The sequence below is a fragment of the Pinus tabuliformis genome, chromosome 4_2 (genome assembly GCF_031772625.1).
Source record: "Pinus tabuliformis cultivar Carrire ecotype Pingquan chromosome 4_2, CPIR1, whole genome shotgun sequence".
NCBI lineage: Eukaryota > Viridiplantae > Streptophyta > Pinopsida > Pinales > Pinaceae > Pinus > Pinus tabuliformis.
Window position 1 is genome coordinate 306,902,560 of NC_142304.1, and position 17,626 is coordinate 306,920,185.

The 17,626-nt window shown below is 38.0% G+C and overlaps 1 pseudogene; it reads left to right on the forward strand.

The window, feature by feature from the left end:
- The first annotated feature begins 353 nt into the window (after window positions 1–353).
- Window positions 354–1,959, forward strand: LOC149169203 (uncharacterized; annotated as a pseudogene).
- The last annotated feature ends 15,667 nt before the right edge of the window (window positions 1,960–17,626 follow it).

A 17,626-nucleotide genomic window follows, 5' to 3' on the forward strand; every position in this document is an offset into this window, starting at 1 on the left:
TACTTATTAATCTGATCCGAGGAAATCGGTGCCGTGGAGAATGTACGTGGTAACATTCTGTCCGGCGAAATATCGTTAATAATTATTATTACATTTTAACAGGGATAAAATTGCCACGTGGCAAATATAAAATTGCAAGGGCAGTTGTGGCTTTCTTGTTTTCTTGGGAAGGTAGTTAACCAATATTACAAGGAAGAGAAAAAGGATAGTGGCGTGTGGACGGGTAAGCTGCCAAAGTCGATGCCGTAACTGGCATATTGGCCGTACATCCGTATGTATGCCACGTGGAAGAAATCGGGTGGTGGAGTACAGCTCGTTTTGTACGAGAGCCGTTCGCTCCGCCTATAAAGATTATTCTTCTCACGCCTGTAGTACCACCAGCGATGGCTCCTCACGCCCATCCCTCCACCAGTCCGCCATGGCAGAAGAAGCTGCTGCTGCCATTTTCCTTCTCAGACACAGAGGGCACCAGAAAAAGCAAAACGATTCACCTGTGGCTGCTCTATGCCTTGGTCCTCATACTGTCCACATATATTTTTCTTGATATTTATGTGAACCACATGCACAGCTTTGCCTTTCTTGGCAGTGGGTTTGGCGTTTCTGCGGATTGCAAACGCCAAGGCTTCACTGCGCAAGTGTTTAAGCATAATGAATGGGAAGCCATGGCCAGAAACAGCAGCGAGTTGTGCGGGACGAGAGAAGGATTCTTGGACAAAGATGAAGATCAGGTTGAGAATCCATGGCGGCAGATGAAGTGGATAGGCGAGGCTGCTGCCTGCCCTGTAAAAGGTCATCTCATTGAGAAGCTCGACGATCGCAACAATTTCCGAAGAAGTTTCGCCCTCCGATTTTCCAACGATGTGGAGGACAAAACGCACATCTTGCCGTGGCTTCTGCCTTCCAAGGCGATCGATCTCCATCGCAGACGGCGACGGGTTCTGCTGGATCTGGGTGCTAATGCATTCAGCACCAGCCTAACCTGGTTTCTTCGCATGTACCCCTGCGATTTTACCGAGGTTCACGCCTTCGAAGTCAATTCCAAGCTCCTGCGAAAGCCGAGCCCGCCTGGTTTTGACGAAAAGAGTAACGTGGCACAGACGAATCCCTCCTCCCTCACTGTAAAGGCCACTCCCCAACCTCCCCAGTGGATGGTGGATCGAATCCAGCTGCACTACAGCTTTGTGTCAGACTGAGATGATAAAGCCAGCAATGCCATAAATATAACGAGGTTTATGAAAGAGGAGCTGCAATTGAAAGCGACTGATACAGTGGTTGTAAAGATGGACATCGAGGGAAGCGAGTGGCCGATTCTGAAGCGATGGCTCAGCGATCCAGAGATGCCTCTCATTGTGGACGAGCTGTTTGTGGAGGTTCACTACAATCACCCATCCATGTGGAACTACCACTGGTTCAGATTTGGTAAGATCACCAGGCAAAATGCGAAAGAACTTCTTGCAGATCTCAGATGGCATGGCTTCTACGCCCACTTTTGGCCCTAATTCATTCACCTACCTCACGCCCTCCTTTCACTTTCACCGCAGGCGCTCTCTTTCCACTGAGCATCTGCCATCTCTGATCATCAAAAGAAAGGAACAGCACAGAATCACATGGAATTACTGTCCTGTTGTGTTCTTGGAGGGATCTTATTTCGCTTTCTTTTTCGCTTTCTGTCCTGTTTTCTCCTTGGAGGGATCCTATTTCGCTTTCTCTTTCGTTTTTATTTATATTTTTGCAGTTAGACACAGGTTGACATTCACACTTTTGAATTGATGGAGCCAGTCTTAATGGCTTTTTATGATACTTTGCAAAGTAGAAAGTATAGGTAAGTTTGGTTTAAGAAAAGTTCAGAGTTGATAGTTGAAGATCCTTCAAACGGCACTGTAAATTTGGAGTTTACCAAAAAATTGCAGCGTTTAGCTTATGGAATCTCTGACAAATTTAAAAGAGATTGTACTTTAATCAGAGATAACAGTTGAGCATATTTAAAATAGATTATTATGGTTAAGTGGTAAGAGAGGGTTTAGCTCGAGAAGGGTTTAAGCAAATTAAAACAGATGGTAATCGATAATAAAAAGAGAGAGAAATGATGATCATTGTGAAGCAAAGTATTGTATGATGGAGTAGTGGTATATTTTGGAAAATCCTATTTCCACCACTATAAGATCATTAATGCGCGGCTACATGCGTCGGAGATAGTTTATAACACGCTCAGAACACGCCGTTTTTTATTTTTATTGTTTTATTATCTAGTCATCGCTGGCTATCTCCGGCGCATGCAGCCGCACATTAATGATCCTATAGTGGTGGAAATAGGATTTTCCGTATATTTTGACCTGCTTCTGCTTTTAAAGTAGTATATAGACATGTTGTATTTGATATTCAAGTTAATGCATTTAATATTAAATTTTAATCATAAAATGGGTTTATAATTTTTATTTTAAGATAAAAGTGGAAGAAGATAAATCAGCGAAAATAATAAATAAGAGCTAAAAAAGACAACTCATTAAAAAAACAATTATGGGAGAGGGTGAAGGGCATATAAATTAGATTAAAATATCATAATTATTAAAAAAATTAAGATGTAATATTTTGAAAATTTTTATTGTAATATTTTATCATTTAATTGTTGATTTTGAATTAAATGAATAATGAAGAAAAAAATAGCTTCTCATTATTGGTTTTTTACAAAATATTTTTAGTTTAAAATTAAATATATATTAGGAATAAGATAACTCATTAAAAAAACAATTATGTGGGAGGGTGAAGGGCATATAAATTAGATTAAAATATCATAATTATTAAAAAAAATTAAGATGTAATATTTTGAAAATTTTTATTGTAATATTTTATCATTTAATTGTTGATTTTGAATTAAATGAATAATGAAGAAAAAAAATAGCTTCTCATTATTGGTTTTGTACAAAATATTTTTAGTCTAAAATTAAATATATATTAGGAATTTGAAAATATTTTGATTTTGACAAAGTGTCATTTTCATTTACATATAAAAATTTGAAAATATCTTGATTCATCTCATTTAAGGATCTTTCTTACCACATAGTTTTTCATTTCCTAAGATAACCCTATAGCATTTTAAATTTCTTGGTTGAAGAGAAATCCAAATTATTCTTCCAAGATGAACTATGATAATACATTCTTCAAGCTATTTGTTAGGATATTTGTGATTATCTTATAAATTGGGTAATTAAGAAATTAGGCTATAGTCAAAAGATTCCAAAGAATTTTTCTTTAGAATTATTGTTTTCTTTAATTAACTTTCAACAAATCCTTCTCCAACATGTTATAGAAACCCATATAAAATTCCATTATCTTTTCTTCACCCTCAACAAATCCTCTTCCAACGTGTGATAGATACCCCAATAATTTTTCCTTAACTCGCAATAAATCCTTCTAGAACATGTTATAGAAACCCAAATAAAATTCCATCATCTTTCCTTACCCCACAACAAATCCTCTTCCAACATGTTATAGAAACCCAAATAAAATTCCATGATCTTTCCTTAACCCTCAACAAATCCTCTTCCAACATGTTATGGAAACCCAATGAAAATTCCATTACCTTTCCCATATAAAATTCCACCATCTTCCCTTACCCTCAACAAATCCTCTTCCAACATGTTATAGAAACCCAAATAAACTTACATTATCTTTCCTTAACCGTTAACAAGTTACTCCTCTAATAAGTTACTCATTTCGTTAACAAGTCCTCCTCTAACAAGTTACTCATTTTGTTAACAAGTTAGTCACTGCACAAGTCCTCCTCAAACAAGTTACTCATTGCACATCCTCCTCTAACAAGTTAACAAGTTACTCCTCTAATAAGTTACTCATTTCGTTAACAAGTCCTCCTCTAACAAGTTACTCATTTTGTTAACAAGTTAGTCACTGCACAAGTCCTCCTCAAACAAGTTACTCATTGCACATCCTCCTCTAACAAGTTAACAAGTTACTCACTCCTCAAACAAGTTACTCATTGCACATCCTCCTCTAACAAGTTAACAAGTTACTCATTGCACTCTGCATTCCGTTAACAAGTGCTCCTCTAAGAGTCCTCGTCTAACAAGTTACTTCTCCTTTGACAAGTTACTCATTGCCTCCTCTAACAAGTTACTTATTGCACTACTCATTCCATTAACAAGTCCTCCTCTAACAAGTTACTCATTCCGTTAACAAGTCCTCCTCTAACAAGTTACTCATTTCGTTAACAAGTCCTCCTCTAACAAGTTACTTATTTCGTTAACAAGTTCTCCTCTAACAAGTTACTCCTCCTCTAACAAGTTACCCATTCCGTTAACAAATCCTCCTCTAACAAGGTACTCCTCCTCTAACAAGTTATTCTATAGCCTAGTATGACCCTAATGTGTAAGTATGTCACTTACATTATAAACCCAAATAAACTTACATTATCTCATTGCCTAAAGTTATTCTACAGCCTAGTATGAAAGTATGTCACTTACATTAGAAACCCAAATAAACTTACATTATCTCATTGCCCTGATAAGTATGACCCTGATTACATTAGAAACCCAAATAAACTTATGTCACTTACATTAGAAACCCAAATAAACTTACATTCTCTCATTGCCCGGATAGGCGCATTCTCAGTGTATGAGTATGACCATGACCCTGATGTGTAAGTATGTCACGTCCTCAAAAACTAATATAAAAAAATTTGTGAATTTGAATGGACACTAAATTTACCTTTAACAACAAAAAATTACCACACTAAAATTCCAAATTAAGTAAAAATTTAAACATTTTTACTCTTTACTAAAGCTAGTGTTATTTCTTAAATCAAAAAAAAAAGTTATTTCTTAAAATCTTTATAGACATAAATATTTCCACATCAAAGTTGTAATATTTGAAAAAATTATTTTGATGTAGTTTTATTATAAATTTTGTTATCATGTCACGTAAATGACATCATCAAATATAATATTGATACTATAATATTAATATTATATTTAATATTAATATATTATAGTATTAATATTATTAAATTTAATAACTTTGGATTAATGCAATATTAAATTTAATATAATATTAAATTTGTTATATTATAATATATATTAATATATCATGATATATATTAACTCTAAATATATATGTAGGGAAGAACAAATACATTTAGTGATAGAGATGGAGAGATAGGGGGAATGACAAGGGAGAGGAATAGATACAATGGAGGAGAGGGAAGAAGAGAAATGAAGAGAGAGAGAGAGAGAGGAGTGAAAGAGAGAGAGAAGGGTAAGCGAGAGAGGGGGGGAGACACAAAGATGGAGGGTGTCAAGCCCACGAGTTCCGGATGCAATGTGCGACAAGTTGGGTGAGCGATCTCGATTAAACGCGACGAGCCGGGTGAGCAATGAGTCGGCGGGTGCGACGAGTCAGCAAGCGGGCATGTTGATTGCGATGTTTCGATGCGACGATGGGATGAGTTGGAGGAGAGAAACGAGCTAGGGTAGTCGGTTAAAGGCGCCTGGGGCACGAGCGTGATGAGCCAACGAAGGAGTCAAAAAACCGAAAGTCGAGAATTTGGCTAAGTATGGAAAACTTCGCAAAGGCAAGCTTATATCGTGCGAGTTCAGCATGTGGACCTGATGGGGCGATGGTGTGGGCGAGCCGACATGAAGGTTGGACGAGCCGACATGGTATGTGGGCAAGTTAGTCGAATTGGAAGGTCGGCCTGAGCAGGCCGACCCATGAGTAAACCGTGGGGGAAGTGTATATATTGGCAGATGCCATGGGAGAGAAAGCAATCAAGCAATCAAGTTGAAGTTCAACAAGTGCGAGCCAAGGTGAAGGGTGAACTAGAGAGTTGGGCACATAAGACAAGGCGAGGTGCAGGCGGTGCCCTGACCAAAGCACCAAGCCGGGACGAACAGAATGCAAGTTCAGAAATTGGCAAGCTGCAGGTTGGGCGCATCGCCCGACGGGCGAACCGGGTGGACACGCAAGTTGGGTGAGGCAAGCGACCCGCAAATGGCGTTGCATGCCAGCAAGTCAATCTAAATGGGTGGGTCTACGGTTGGACAGTTCTGCGGACAGGCGGAACGGGTCTGTGGTTGGAATAGTTTTGCGATGCAAGCGAGCGAGTCTACGGTAGAGCTGCAAGCTGGGCGAGCGTTGAACGGAGGGCCGAGTTACGAGTGGGTGCCAAGCAAGCAACACGCCGTGGGCAGGCTTGAATGAGCAAGCGAGTTTGGTTGAACGACAGGGCGAGCGTTGAATGGTGCGGGCGAGCCATGGGTGAACGTCGAGTGGGCGGCACGCTGTGGGCAGACACGACGAGCGGAGCGGAGGGCGGCCTAGGGGTGGGCACCCCTACCTGGCGAGTTGGGCGACCCAACCCAGTGAAGGGTGGGTGCCCCTGAACGAAGGTTCGAGTAGGTTGCACGGTGCAGGTCGAGTTGTGTATTTTGGCAGATTTTGAGAGAAGGAAGTTGGGGTTCCTCTCCAAGGACTGTTATTGTATATTTTGAAGAATTATCATTATTATTGTGGGCAGATTCATCTTCAGGGAGTTGCCCCTCCTGTTAAATATTGTATCCATTGTGCATATGTGTAAAATGATAATGATGAAGAAAGATGTTTAATTGAATGTTTCCGGCTGTGCATATGAATGTTAATACTTAGAAAGGGAAAAATAACCTAAGTATGGAATGTTAGGCGTAGTCCACACTTGAAAGTATTGTTGAAAAGAAATCGAATGGTGGTGCTGCACCTCCTATGAGTGGTTGAAAGACTACCGCTAGGATAGGGGCCTAACAGATGGTATTAGAGGTTCGTATTCTGCAAGCTTTGTTGATTCAATTGAAGTTTTGGGTTTGAAGGTTGATGACTGTTGAAGGAGAAGTAGGTGTTGAAAACTTGCCGAACGGATGAAGATGGTTGAAAGGGCACTTCAAAAGCTGAAAGACATGGATGATTATTAGAAAGACGAAACGCAGAAATGCTATGAAGCCTTTGTACAAGAGTGGGAACCCTTGTTACATATAGGAAGCAAGATAGCAGATTTGCGGGAAGACTTGAATAATCTTCATGGTAAGACTGATGAAATCAAGGGACTTGATGAGGAGATACGGCAAGGTGATCTTAGACTCCAAGAACTCATGAAGGAAAGAGTTCGACTAAGGGAGAAAAACACCATGGCGCAAGCTAAAGTCAAGGAGCTTGAGGATGATATAAAGAAGGACTTTCTTGGGAGAAAGGTTGTTGTGATAGAGAAAGATGAGCTCGATTACATTGACAGACTTGGGGACTATCACCGAAACATGCAACCAGATGTTCGGAGGATTAGTTCACTTCGAATGGAAGAAGTCAATGTGTGCTTGATTGGTACACTTAAGCAGGATACAATGGAGGACAATCTTGAAGGAACTCAAGCAGAACCAGGATCGAATTGCTTAGATGAGCCAAGCAAGGAGTTGAAGTACCTTAAGAAGGAAGTCAGGTCGAAGCACAAGTCGATAGACTCTTCTGAGGCTGAATTGTCGAAGAAGGTTGTGGAAGTAAGGCGCAAGATCAAGCCGAAAGAGGATGGGGATGCCTTGAAGCTAAGTTTTGTGTAGGGGACCGTATGTGGCAACAAGTTTGCAGCTTTGGTGGATTGGGAGCTACTCATAGTTTCCTTAGTAAGAAAGTAGCAAAGTCTTTTGGGAAGAAAGCTAAAGTGGGAAGAGAGTGGAGTGATTTCAAAGCAGTAAACTCTACCATGAAAGCTGTGACTGGTGTATTGGAGAACACTCAGGTGAGAGTGGGCTCTTGGTTTGGAAAGTTGGACTTGAGGATTGTTGACTTGGATGATCATTCTATGGTGTTGGGGCAAGATTTTTTGAAGATTGCATAAGCCATACCAATGGTGGACCAGGGCATTCTCTTGATTACAACAAGAGGAAGAACTTTGTTAGTTCTGATGAATAGGAGTTGCTTGGGATACAGGCCAAGGATGGCTTCTATGACTTTGTATCCAAAGGATTCGAACGTGAAGCATGACAATGTGGAGCAAAGATGACTTGGATGTACGACTCAAACAACGAAGGAAGGGAAGTTAGTAGACGTCGTTGCGAGAGCTAGAAGGAAAGATGGAGGTGGAAAATCAATTTCACACATTTTGAGGCACTTGATAGAAGCATCTTCTATGAAAGATCTTCACCATGGAGTTGCGGATGAAGGAAGTTTGAATACTTCTTCGATGGCAGTAGTTGGGGAAGATTACACAGGTAGAGATCCGGCTAGCATAATGGAGTTTTGCAGGTATTCCATGGGCATATATGACTTTTAGTTGACAAAAGACAAGCTTGACAAGCTCGGTTATACACATCAGGAGGTTGAGGTTGTGCACAAGTACTTGAGGATGCAGCATCAATCAAATACATGGGTGGATGAGAGTCAGGGAGGAAACTTCCTGACCCTCCTCTCTTGATAGACAACCTTGGGGATGGGTTGGTGTAGTGGCCTTGACATGTAGGAGGGTTGCACCACCTTTTTAAGGAGCCTTGGGGATAAGGTTTCTTTATTTGACGGGTTAATGATGCTTGGATGTATGCAACTGCATAGCAGCACATTGGCATTAGCATCATGGGAAACATGTTGCAAATGAGATGGGCATACCATGGACCTGAGCATGGCTTATATTTGGATGGATTCTTGATCGAGTTGAGATTGTGATAGGATGCTGAGAAACAACCAACAGTGGCATGGGGGAGGTACATTCTCATGGGTTGAGAATTACGGTTGGATTAGCTACCGAACTAGTTTGATGACATGGGGGCATGCAATGCACCAAGTTTGTGTCATATAGATGTCATGGTTTCGACTCAGATGTTGTGTTGGATGGAGTATTATGCAGAGATTCACATGATTCACGATACATGATGGAGATAGTCGTTATATATATGTTCCAGGGATGTTTGCAATATATGCACTGAGCGAAGTCATGGATTGAGGAGACTTCCTGTTTACAAGGACATAGGTTGATGGTTTATGTGACATTGGAGTGGAGGCAGGCAGCATGAACATCATTGGGTGTTGGAGCTAGTAGCACTTTATGACAGTGGATTGAAATATCTTGGTGAATGGAGTTTATCGGGGTGGGGAGAGTTTTCGAGGACAACAACCATTTAGAATGGGGGAGTATGTCAAGCCCACGAGTTTCGGATGTGATGTGCAACAAGTTGGGTGAGCGCTCCCGTTAAATGTGATAAGCCAAGTGAGTGACGAGTCGGCAAGCGGGCATGTTGGTTGTGATGTTTCCTTGCGACGATGGGATGAGTTGGAGGAGAGTGACAAGCTGGGGTGGTCAGTTAAAGGCGCCAGGGGCACAAGCGCGACGAGCCGATGTAGGAGTCGAAAAACCGAAAGTCAAGAATTTGGCTAAGTATGGAAAACTTCACAAAGGCAAGCTTATATCGTGCGAGTTTGGCATGTGGACCCGACGAGGCGACGATGTGGGTGAGCCGACATGAAGGTTGGACAAGCCGATGTGGTATGTGGGCGAGTTAGCCGAATTGGAAGGTTGGCTAGAGCAGGTTGACCCATGAGTAAACCGTGGGGGAAGCGTATATATTAGCGGACGCCATGGGAGAGAAAGCAATCAAGATATCAAGTTGAAGTTCAACAAGTGCGAGCCAAGGTGAAGGGCAAGCTAGAGAGTTGGTCACATAAGACAAGGCGAGGTGTAGGCGACAGCCTAACCGAAGAACCAAGCCGGGATGAACAAAACGCAAGTTCAAAAATCGATGAGCTACAGGTTGGGTGCGTTGCCCGACGGGTGAACCTAGTGGACAGGCAAGTTGGGTGAGGCAGGGGACTAGTGAAGGGTGCGCTACATGCCAGCGAGTCAAGCTGAACGGGCGGGTCTGCGATTGGACAATTTTGCAAAAAGGCGTAATGAGTCTACGGTTGGAACAATTCTGCAGTGTGGGCATCCGAGTCTATGGTAGAGTTGCGAGCTGGGCGAGCACTGAACAAAAGTTCGAGTTACGGGTGGGCGCCGAGCGTGCGACACACCATGGGCAGGCCTGAACGAACAGGCAAGTTCGGTTGAACAACAAGGCGAGTGTTGAATGGTGCGGGAGAGCCGCGGGTGAAGGCTGGGTGGGTGGCACATCGTGGGAAGACTTACACGAGGCACGAGTTGGTGAAACATGACGGGCAGTGGAACGACATACACGACGAGCAGTGCAGAGGGAGGCCCAGGAGTGGGAACCCCTGCCCGACGAGTTAGGCGACCCGACTCGGTGAAGGGTGGGCGCTCCTGAACGAAGGTTTGGGTAGGTTGCACGGTGCAGGCCGAGTTGTGTATTTTCGCAGATTTTGAGAGAAGGAAGTTGGGGTTCCTCTCCAAGGACTGTTATTGTAGAATTTGATTAATTTTCATTATTATTGTGGGCAAACTCATCTTCAGGGAGTTACCCCTCCCATTAAATATTGTATCTGTTACACATGTGTGTAAAATGATAATGATGAAGAAATATGTGTAATTGAATGTTTTCGCTGTGCATATGAATGTTAATACTTAGAAAGTGAAAAATAAACTAAGTATGGAATGTTAGGTGTAGTCCACACTTGAAAGTATTGTTGAAAAGAAATTGGGTGGTAGTGTTGCACCTCCTAAGAACGGTTGAAAGACTATCGCCAGGATAGGGGCGTGACAGAGGGGGAGAGATAGTGACAAGGTTGGAGGGCAGATAGAGAGGGAGAGAGGGGGGGGGGAGAGACAGTGACAAGGTTAGAGGGCAGATAGAAAGAGAGAGAGGAGAGAGATAGTGAAAAGGTTAGAAGGCAGAGAGAGAGAGAAAGAGATGGGGGGAGAGAGAGGGAGGTAGGAGAGAAATGGAGAGAGGGGAAGGACTAGAGAGAGGACTTGAGAGAGAGGATGAGAGAGGGAGGGACGAAGAGATGGAGTTGGAGGGGGAGAGAGGGAGTGATAAGGGAGAGATGGAGAGAGAGTGTGTATGTTTTGGGGTGAGATAAGGAGACAAGAAGGAGAGACGGAATGAAGGGGGGAGAGATGGAGAGAGGAGAGAGGGAGGGAGATAGTGACAGAGTTGGAGGGCGAAGAGGGAGGAGGGGAGATAGAGTGAGGTGGGAGAGAAAGGGACAGAGAGGAAGGAAGATAGAGATGACATGACATAGAGGAGAGAGGGAGGGAGAGAGAGTGAGTTGGAAGGGGGGAGAGAGGTAGGTAAGAAGAAAGACATAATGAGAGAAAGATAAAGAGAGGCAATGATAAGGCAGAGAGAGGGAGAGAGGAGAGCGGGAGGGAAGAGAAATAAAAGGGGGAGAGAGGGAGAGGGAGAGTAAAGGGCGGGAGCTATAGATAGATATGGAGAAATAGTGTATATGCTTTGGGGGTGATATATAGAGACAAAGGAGAGGCAAAAGGAGATAGAGATATCGATGAGAGGTGAAGAGAGGGAAGAAGAGAGAAATAGAGAGAGGGAGGGATATATAGATAGATATGGAGAGAGAGAGCATGTGTGTTTGGGGGGATGAGATAGAGAGACAAAGGAAAGATAAAGGGAGATATAGATAAAGATGGAGGGGGGAGAGAGGGAAGACGTTTTCTTACACAAGATGCATGGATTTCAGTGTATAGGATGAATTATAATCCTATTCGATTGTTTTCACTAGATGAATTTATTTTAGTGTAGATGTTGATTTCTAATTATATTTTATTGTTTGCACTAGATGCATTTATTTTAGTGTCGATGTTTATTTCTAATCTTATTTGATTGCTTGGTCTAGATGCATTGATTCTAGTGTAGATGATGATTTCTAATCCTATTTGATTGCTTGCACTAGATGCATTGATTTTAGTGTAGATATTTATTTCTAATTATATTTGATTGCTTGCACTAGATGCATTTATTTCAGTGTAGATGTTGATTTCTAATCTTATTTGATTGTTTTGCATTATATGCCTTAATTTTAGTGTAGATGTTTTCTAACCCTATTTGATTGCTCGCATTAGATGGATTGGATGTTTTTAATCTTGAGACTGTAAATTATTAAAAATATTTTTCAAGATTAGATGGAGGGAAGCAAGAGAGAAGAATATTTCTTGCACTAGATGCATTGATTTCAATGTAGATGATGTTTTCTTAGAATTATATTCAATTGCTTGCACTAGATGCATTGATTTCAGTGTAGATGTTGATTTCTAATCCTATTTGATTGCTTTCTCTAGATGCATTGATTTCAGTGTAGATGTTGATTTCTACTCATTTTTTATTGCTTGCACTAGATGAAATTATTTTAGCGTAGATTTGGATTTCTCGTCCTATTTGATTTCTTTCACTAGATGCATTGATTTTAGTGTAGATATTGATTTCTAATCTCATTTGATTGCTTGCATTAGATGCATTGATTTCAATGTAGATGTTGTTTTGTAATCTTATTTGATTGCTTGCGTTAGATGCATTAGATGTTGTTAATCTTGACGTTGTAGATTATTAAGAAAAAATATTTTCAAGATATATAGTAATACCTAAAAGGACACTATTAAGAATTAATTAGTTGTCAAAAGTTGTGATACCTAGAATTAAAATGAAATAGATGTGCATAATCAATCCTCCTACAAAGTGCAAATTAATCCTTGATAATATCGTCTCCCTTCTACATCACCAACTAATTACTAATAGGAAATTATGTATATTCAAAATATATTCAAAATTACATATATTCAAAATTACTAATAGATAATTGCATATAATAATGTATTCATAAATTTTATAAGAGGAAAAGATATATTTATAAACATTCAAAACAAAACAAAATATTCTTGAAGGATATGTGATAATTGTTTGGAGAAATAAATAAGGTAAAGATTTTATAATTTTAGCCACTCATTAAAAAAAATTCAAAAATATATTACTTTGTTGAATAGACTATAGATAAAAAAAAAATCATCAAAATATTATTGAAGGAAATAAATTATTTCAAACATTAGTAGAGAAAAAATTATTTTCAAAGTAATCTTGATGCAATAAATGATTAAAACTACTCTTCAAGATATATTCAGTAATACCTAGAGCGACACTATTGAGAATTAGTTAGTTGTCAGAAGTTGTGTTACCTAAAATTAAATGAAATAGATGTGTAGTATCAATCCTCCTCCTGCAAATTATTGACAAGATTGTCTCCCTTCTTCATCACCAACTAATTACTAATAAACAATTACATACACATATAAAAATATAACACAATCACTCTAACATTCAAAAACATTATCATCCAAATCCAAACACATAAACACACAAACCACTCAAAGCATCCAAACAAAGATATATAAATCATTCAAGGCAAGCAACACAGACTAAATTAAAGAAGAGAATGATATGGTCATGCCAAGCAAAGAAAACATAATGTGAATTTTGAAGTTAATCTCAAAGATATACATATTAATGATAATCTAAAAATGTGACAGTGTTGCTCAAGTGGAACTAGCTTAGATCCATCTAACACTGGATCTATCATGGGTCGAGAGGGATCAAATCCCTCGAGGTGCAAACCTTTCCTCAAGTTCTACACTCCAAAAAGAAGGGTTGCACCTTGAGCGATTTGATCCCTCTCAGTGCAGGATAGATACCGTGTTAGATGGATCTAAGCTGGTTTTACAACCTAGTGTGAAGGCTATGTGTAAGTATGTCTGAGCTCAATTTGGAGTTGACAAATGTCCCTCTTAAAATAAAAATAAAATATTCTCTAAATAGAAAAACAATGTTGGCTATAACCAACATAGATCAACACACATTAAAATGGTTTTTGTTTGTTATTAATATATTTTTAAGTATACAATTCATATTAAAATATTTTCATTTTACAACCCAGTATGAAGGCTAAGCTCAATTTGGAGTTGATAGGTGTCCCTCTTAAAATAAAAATAAAATATTCAGGAAATAGAAAAACAATGCTATAACCAACATAGATCAACACACATTAAAATTGTTTTTGTTTGTTATTAATATATTTTATCAATTTGGAGGTGACATGTGTCCCTCTTAAAATAAAAATAAAATATTTGCTAAATAGAAAAGAAATGTTGGCTATAACCAACATAGATCAACACACATTAAAATGGTTTTTGTTTGTTATTAATATATTTTTAAGTATACGTGAATATTAATTCATATTAAAATATTTTATTAGTAACTCGCATTAGATATTTATTATATACAATATTAAAATATTTTCTTTTAACAATTTTTTATATATATAGATATATATGAAGTTTTAACATTGGTTCCAAGTTTTAACAACCCATGGTATTTGAAACTTCATATATATTATATGGAAAAAAATATATATTTAAAAGAAAATATTTTACTATTGTATATAATAAAATATCCAATGTGAGTTATGAAAATAATATTTTAATATGAATTAATATTGAAGTATACTTAAAAATAAGACAGTTTAATGCTGAGAAAATGCCTCAATGCACATGTTATGTAAAAATAAGTTTTTATAGTTAAAATTTTTGAAGTGGTGTTAGTATTTTACAGTTTAATGTATGTATGTTTTTGTCGAAATCCAACAAAGATTTTTTGGGCATACAAGCTTAAGTTATGTAATCTCTATAGCATTCAAAAATACAATTAGACAATGAAATGTTACACATTGTTTTTTGCATTCTAAAATAAGTTTGCACTTGAAGAAATTTGATCCGTCTCAGCTCATGTTAGATTTGTGCTTAAGATGGATCTATGCCACTGAAATACATGTTATGGAAACCCAAATAAAATTCCATTATCTTTTCTTAACCCTCAACAAATCCTCCTCCAACATGTTGTAGATACTAAAGTAAAATTCCATTGTCCAATTATATCCAAAGCAAGACTTTTGATTGTCCAATTGTATCAAACAAGACTTTTGGCCTTTTTAAATAAGCACTTCACTAATTTGAATTATTTATTTGGTTATTTCGGCTTATTGCCTCAATGGGTGCATCATAATGAAAAAGTAATAGTGGCTAGGATGAGAGTTATACATGACACTTCATGTTTAGATGTGTAGAGATCTTAATGCAATGTAAGCTATATAATTTTTTGGAGTACTAGAAATTACAATGCCCTATTTTTATTGAACAAAATTGATTGTGCCATAACAATATGACCCTATAATAATATATAAGGGAAAAGTATATTATGATGTGATAAGGGCTTGGAACCAAAGATGGATCTATAAGGTTTGAGTTCTAGTTAATTCGATCATGCATTCTAGTTACTCAAATGAAAGAAAATAAATAGCTTTACGCTACTTCTTTGGTAAGGATTCTTTTAATTGATTGAATGTTTTAAATGTCTATTCTCTCTTATTTTGAAATAAACAATCCAACAATGCTCATATTATAAAACAAGGATAATATTGATTCATAATTTACTACAAACATATATGGAAGATGTTTAAACCCCACAATATATAAAAAATAGGTTATGTAAATTAACAAAGGTAGATACCAAAATACATGAGCAAGAAAAAAGGAAAACTCAAACTGGGAAAGTGTTCACCCATAATTGAAAATCATCAACAACTCCTTATAAATGACATTTATTTTTTCACCAAAATTATGAGCTATGCCCATATCAATAATGCCTAACTTGATTCTCATATTGGCTTTGACATTGCCAATGACAATCTTAATCTTAGTACACCCTAGCTCTCAACTTTTTGTTTGCTAGTTTATGTGAGCCTTGAGATGACTGGCATGACTAACTTATGGCTTGAGTAGCCACAACCTAGGGGCATCTAAGTCATCAAAATTACTAAGGAATCGCACCTAGCTTGGGCCACATCGACCCTTAGCATGATTGTATTTTTGCCCATAGAGTTTCGAACCAGTGACCTTACACCATGGAGTGCCTTAACATAGCACCGTGTCATTGTCTACTCTATGCCTAGTGGGATACCCTAGCTCTCAACTTTGGTTATTTACTTTGCCCTCAATAAAAAATAATCTACAAATCCTTGGAAGTTATGAAGGCCACAAAGAAACTTGTAAGAACATTAAGGGTTGCAACTACATTTTAAAAAATGAACAAACAATTTGAAAGGAAAAAGGAGAGCTTATATCCATTTTTAGATATGCCAATAAATGGTTGATTGGAAACCATATTGATGCCCATATTGTCAATAATAATCTTATGCACCTTCTTGGCACTCTTAATGTTTGTTGATAACATGGTGACCACATAGACCATTCAACTTCATACATATTTTATTGATAGAGCTAGAAACAACGCTAACCCTAATGCAATTTCAAGTTATATCAAAATGTCATTATTGCATAAAGAAACATGTTCAATTATTTCTATCTTATTTCTTTTACTCTTACAAATTATCTTGGTCACTTAAGGATTTACATCCCATCAATATACTCTTCAAACAATGGCAAGAAAGAATCGATGAACCCTGGAGATCGGTGACTGCTACGTCCATGGAATATTTGTAACAGACAAATCCACCGAAAGGGATCACTTCTTGCCTGCTCAACCATGGAGCCTTACCTTGACAGTGCCGAAAGAATTAAACAAGTGACATCTCAATAGCAATGGTACTTTGACAAGACCCAACCAATTGAGCTAACCCTTGAGAGTATATATATATATGTGTGTAAACTTTTCAAAACTATATAAAAAAAATAATGTAAAGAAAATAAACTAATAGCAAGCTTAAATAATTTGACATCCAACAAATCAAAATTATGACAATCACTAATAATAAAAAAAGAAAAAAAGACTTGAAAAAAAGAGAGTTAATAACCATAATAATTGTGTTGTTTTATAATAATAACTTGATACACCTAGTACCATGATATAGCCCATTCAAAATGATAATTTGTATTATATGCATTGAAATTTACCCAAATACCCAACTGCACTCCTTGAAGCAGACATTTTCACCATAAAAAAAAATTCATCTTAAAAAAATTCACCTCTGTACTCCTCTAAACATAGATGAAAAATTAAAATGACACTTCAAACTTGATAATCTACCAAACGTACGAATGCTACCGAATAAACAAGATAATGATAAATGTCAATTATTTATTTGACAGACAAACCTTAATGGTTGTTGTGACTTTTATTTGTACTTTGGGTTATGCAACCGCATATTAAGAAAGAAATAGACCCCGCACCACTCCTCTTAAAATCGCTGTCATTCGAAGCAATTGCAGAAAAGGTGGTGAATAACTGGCATTGTTTTATCGGGAGTATATGAAGTTTCACATCACATCACATCACATCACGGGAACGGAAGTGGAGTCGTCATGGCATTACGCGTTTATAACTTTATTTCACATCACGAAAATCGATGCCGTAGGGAACTACGTGGCAATATTCTGGCTACAGAAGTAAACATTAGGGAGCCTGTTGATTTGTAGTTGGAATGTGGACAAAAAAATTCAAGAATTTTTGTAGTAGTAGTGTTTGAATCATATTTTTATGATGGAAATGGATTCAGCACCATCAAGATCTTCTAAAATACTCAGAATTTTAGCGAGGCAGTTGACTTGTAGTTGGTTGATTTGTAGTTGGAATGTGGACAAAAAAATTCAAGAATTTTTGTAATAGTAGTGTTTGAATCATATTTTTATGAT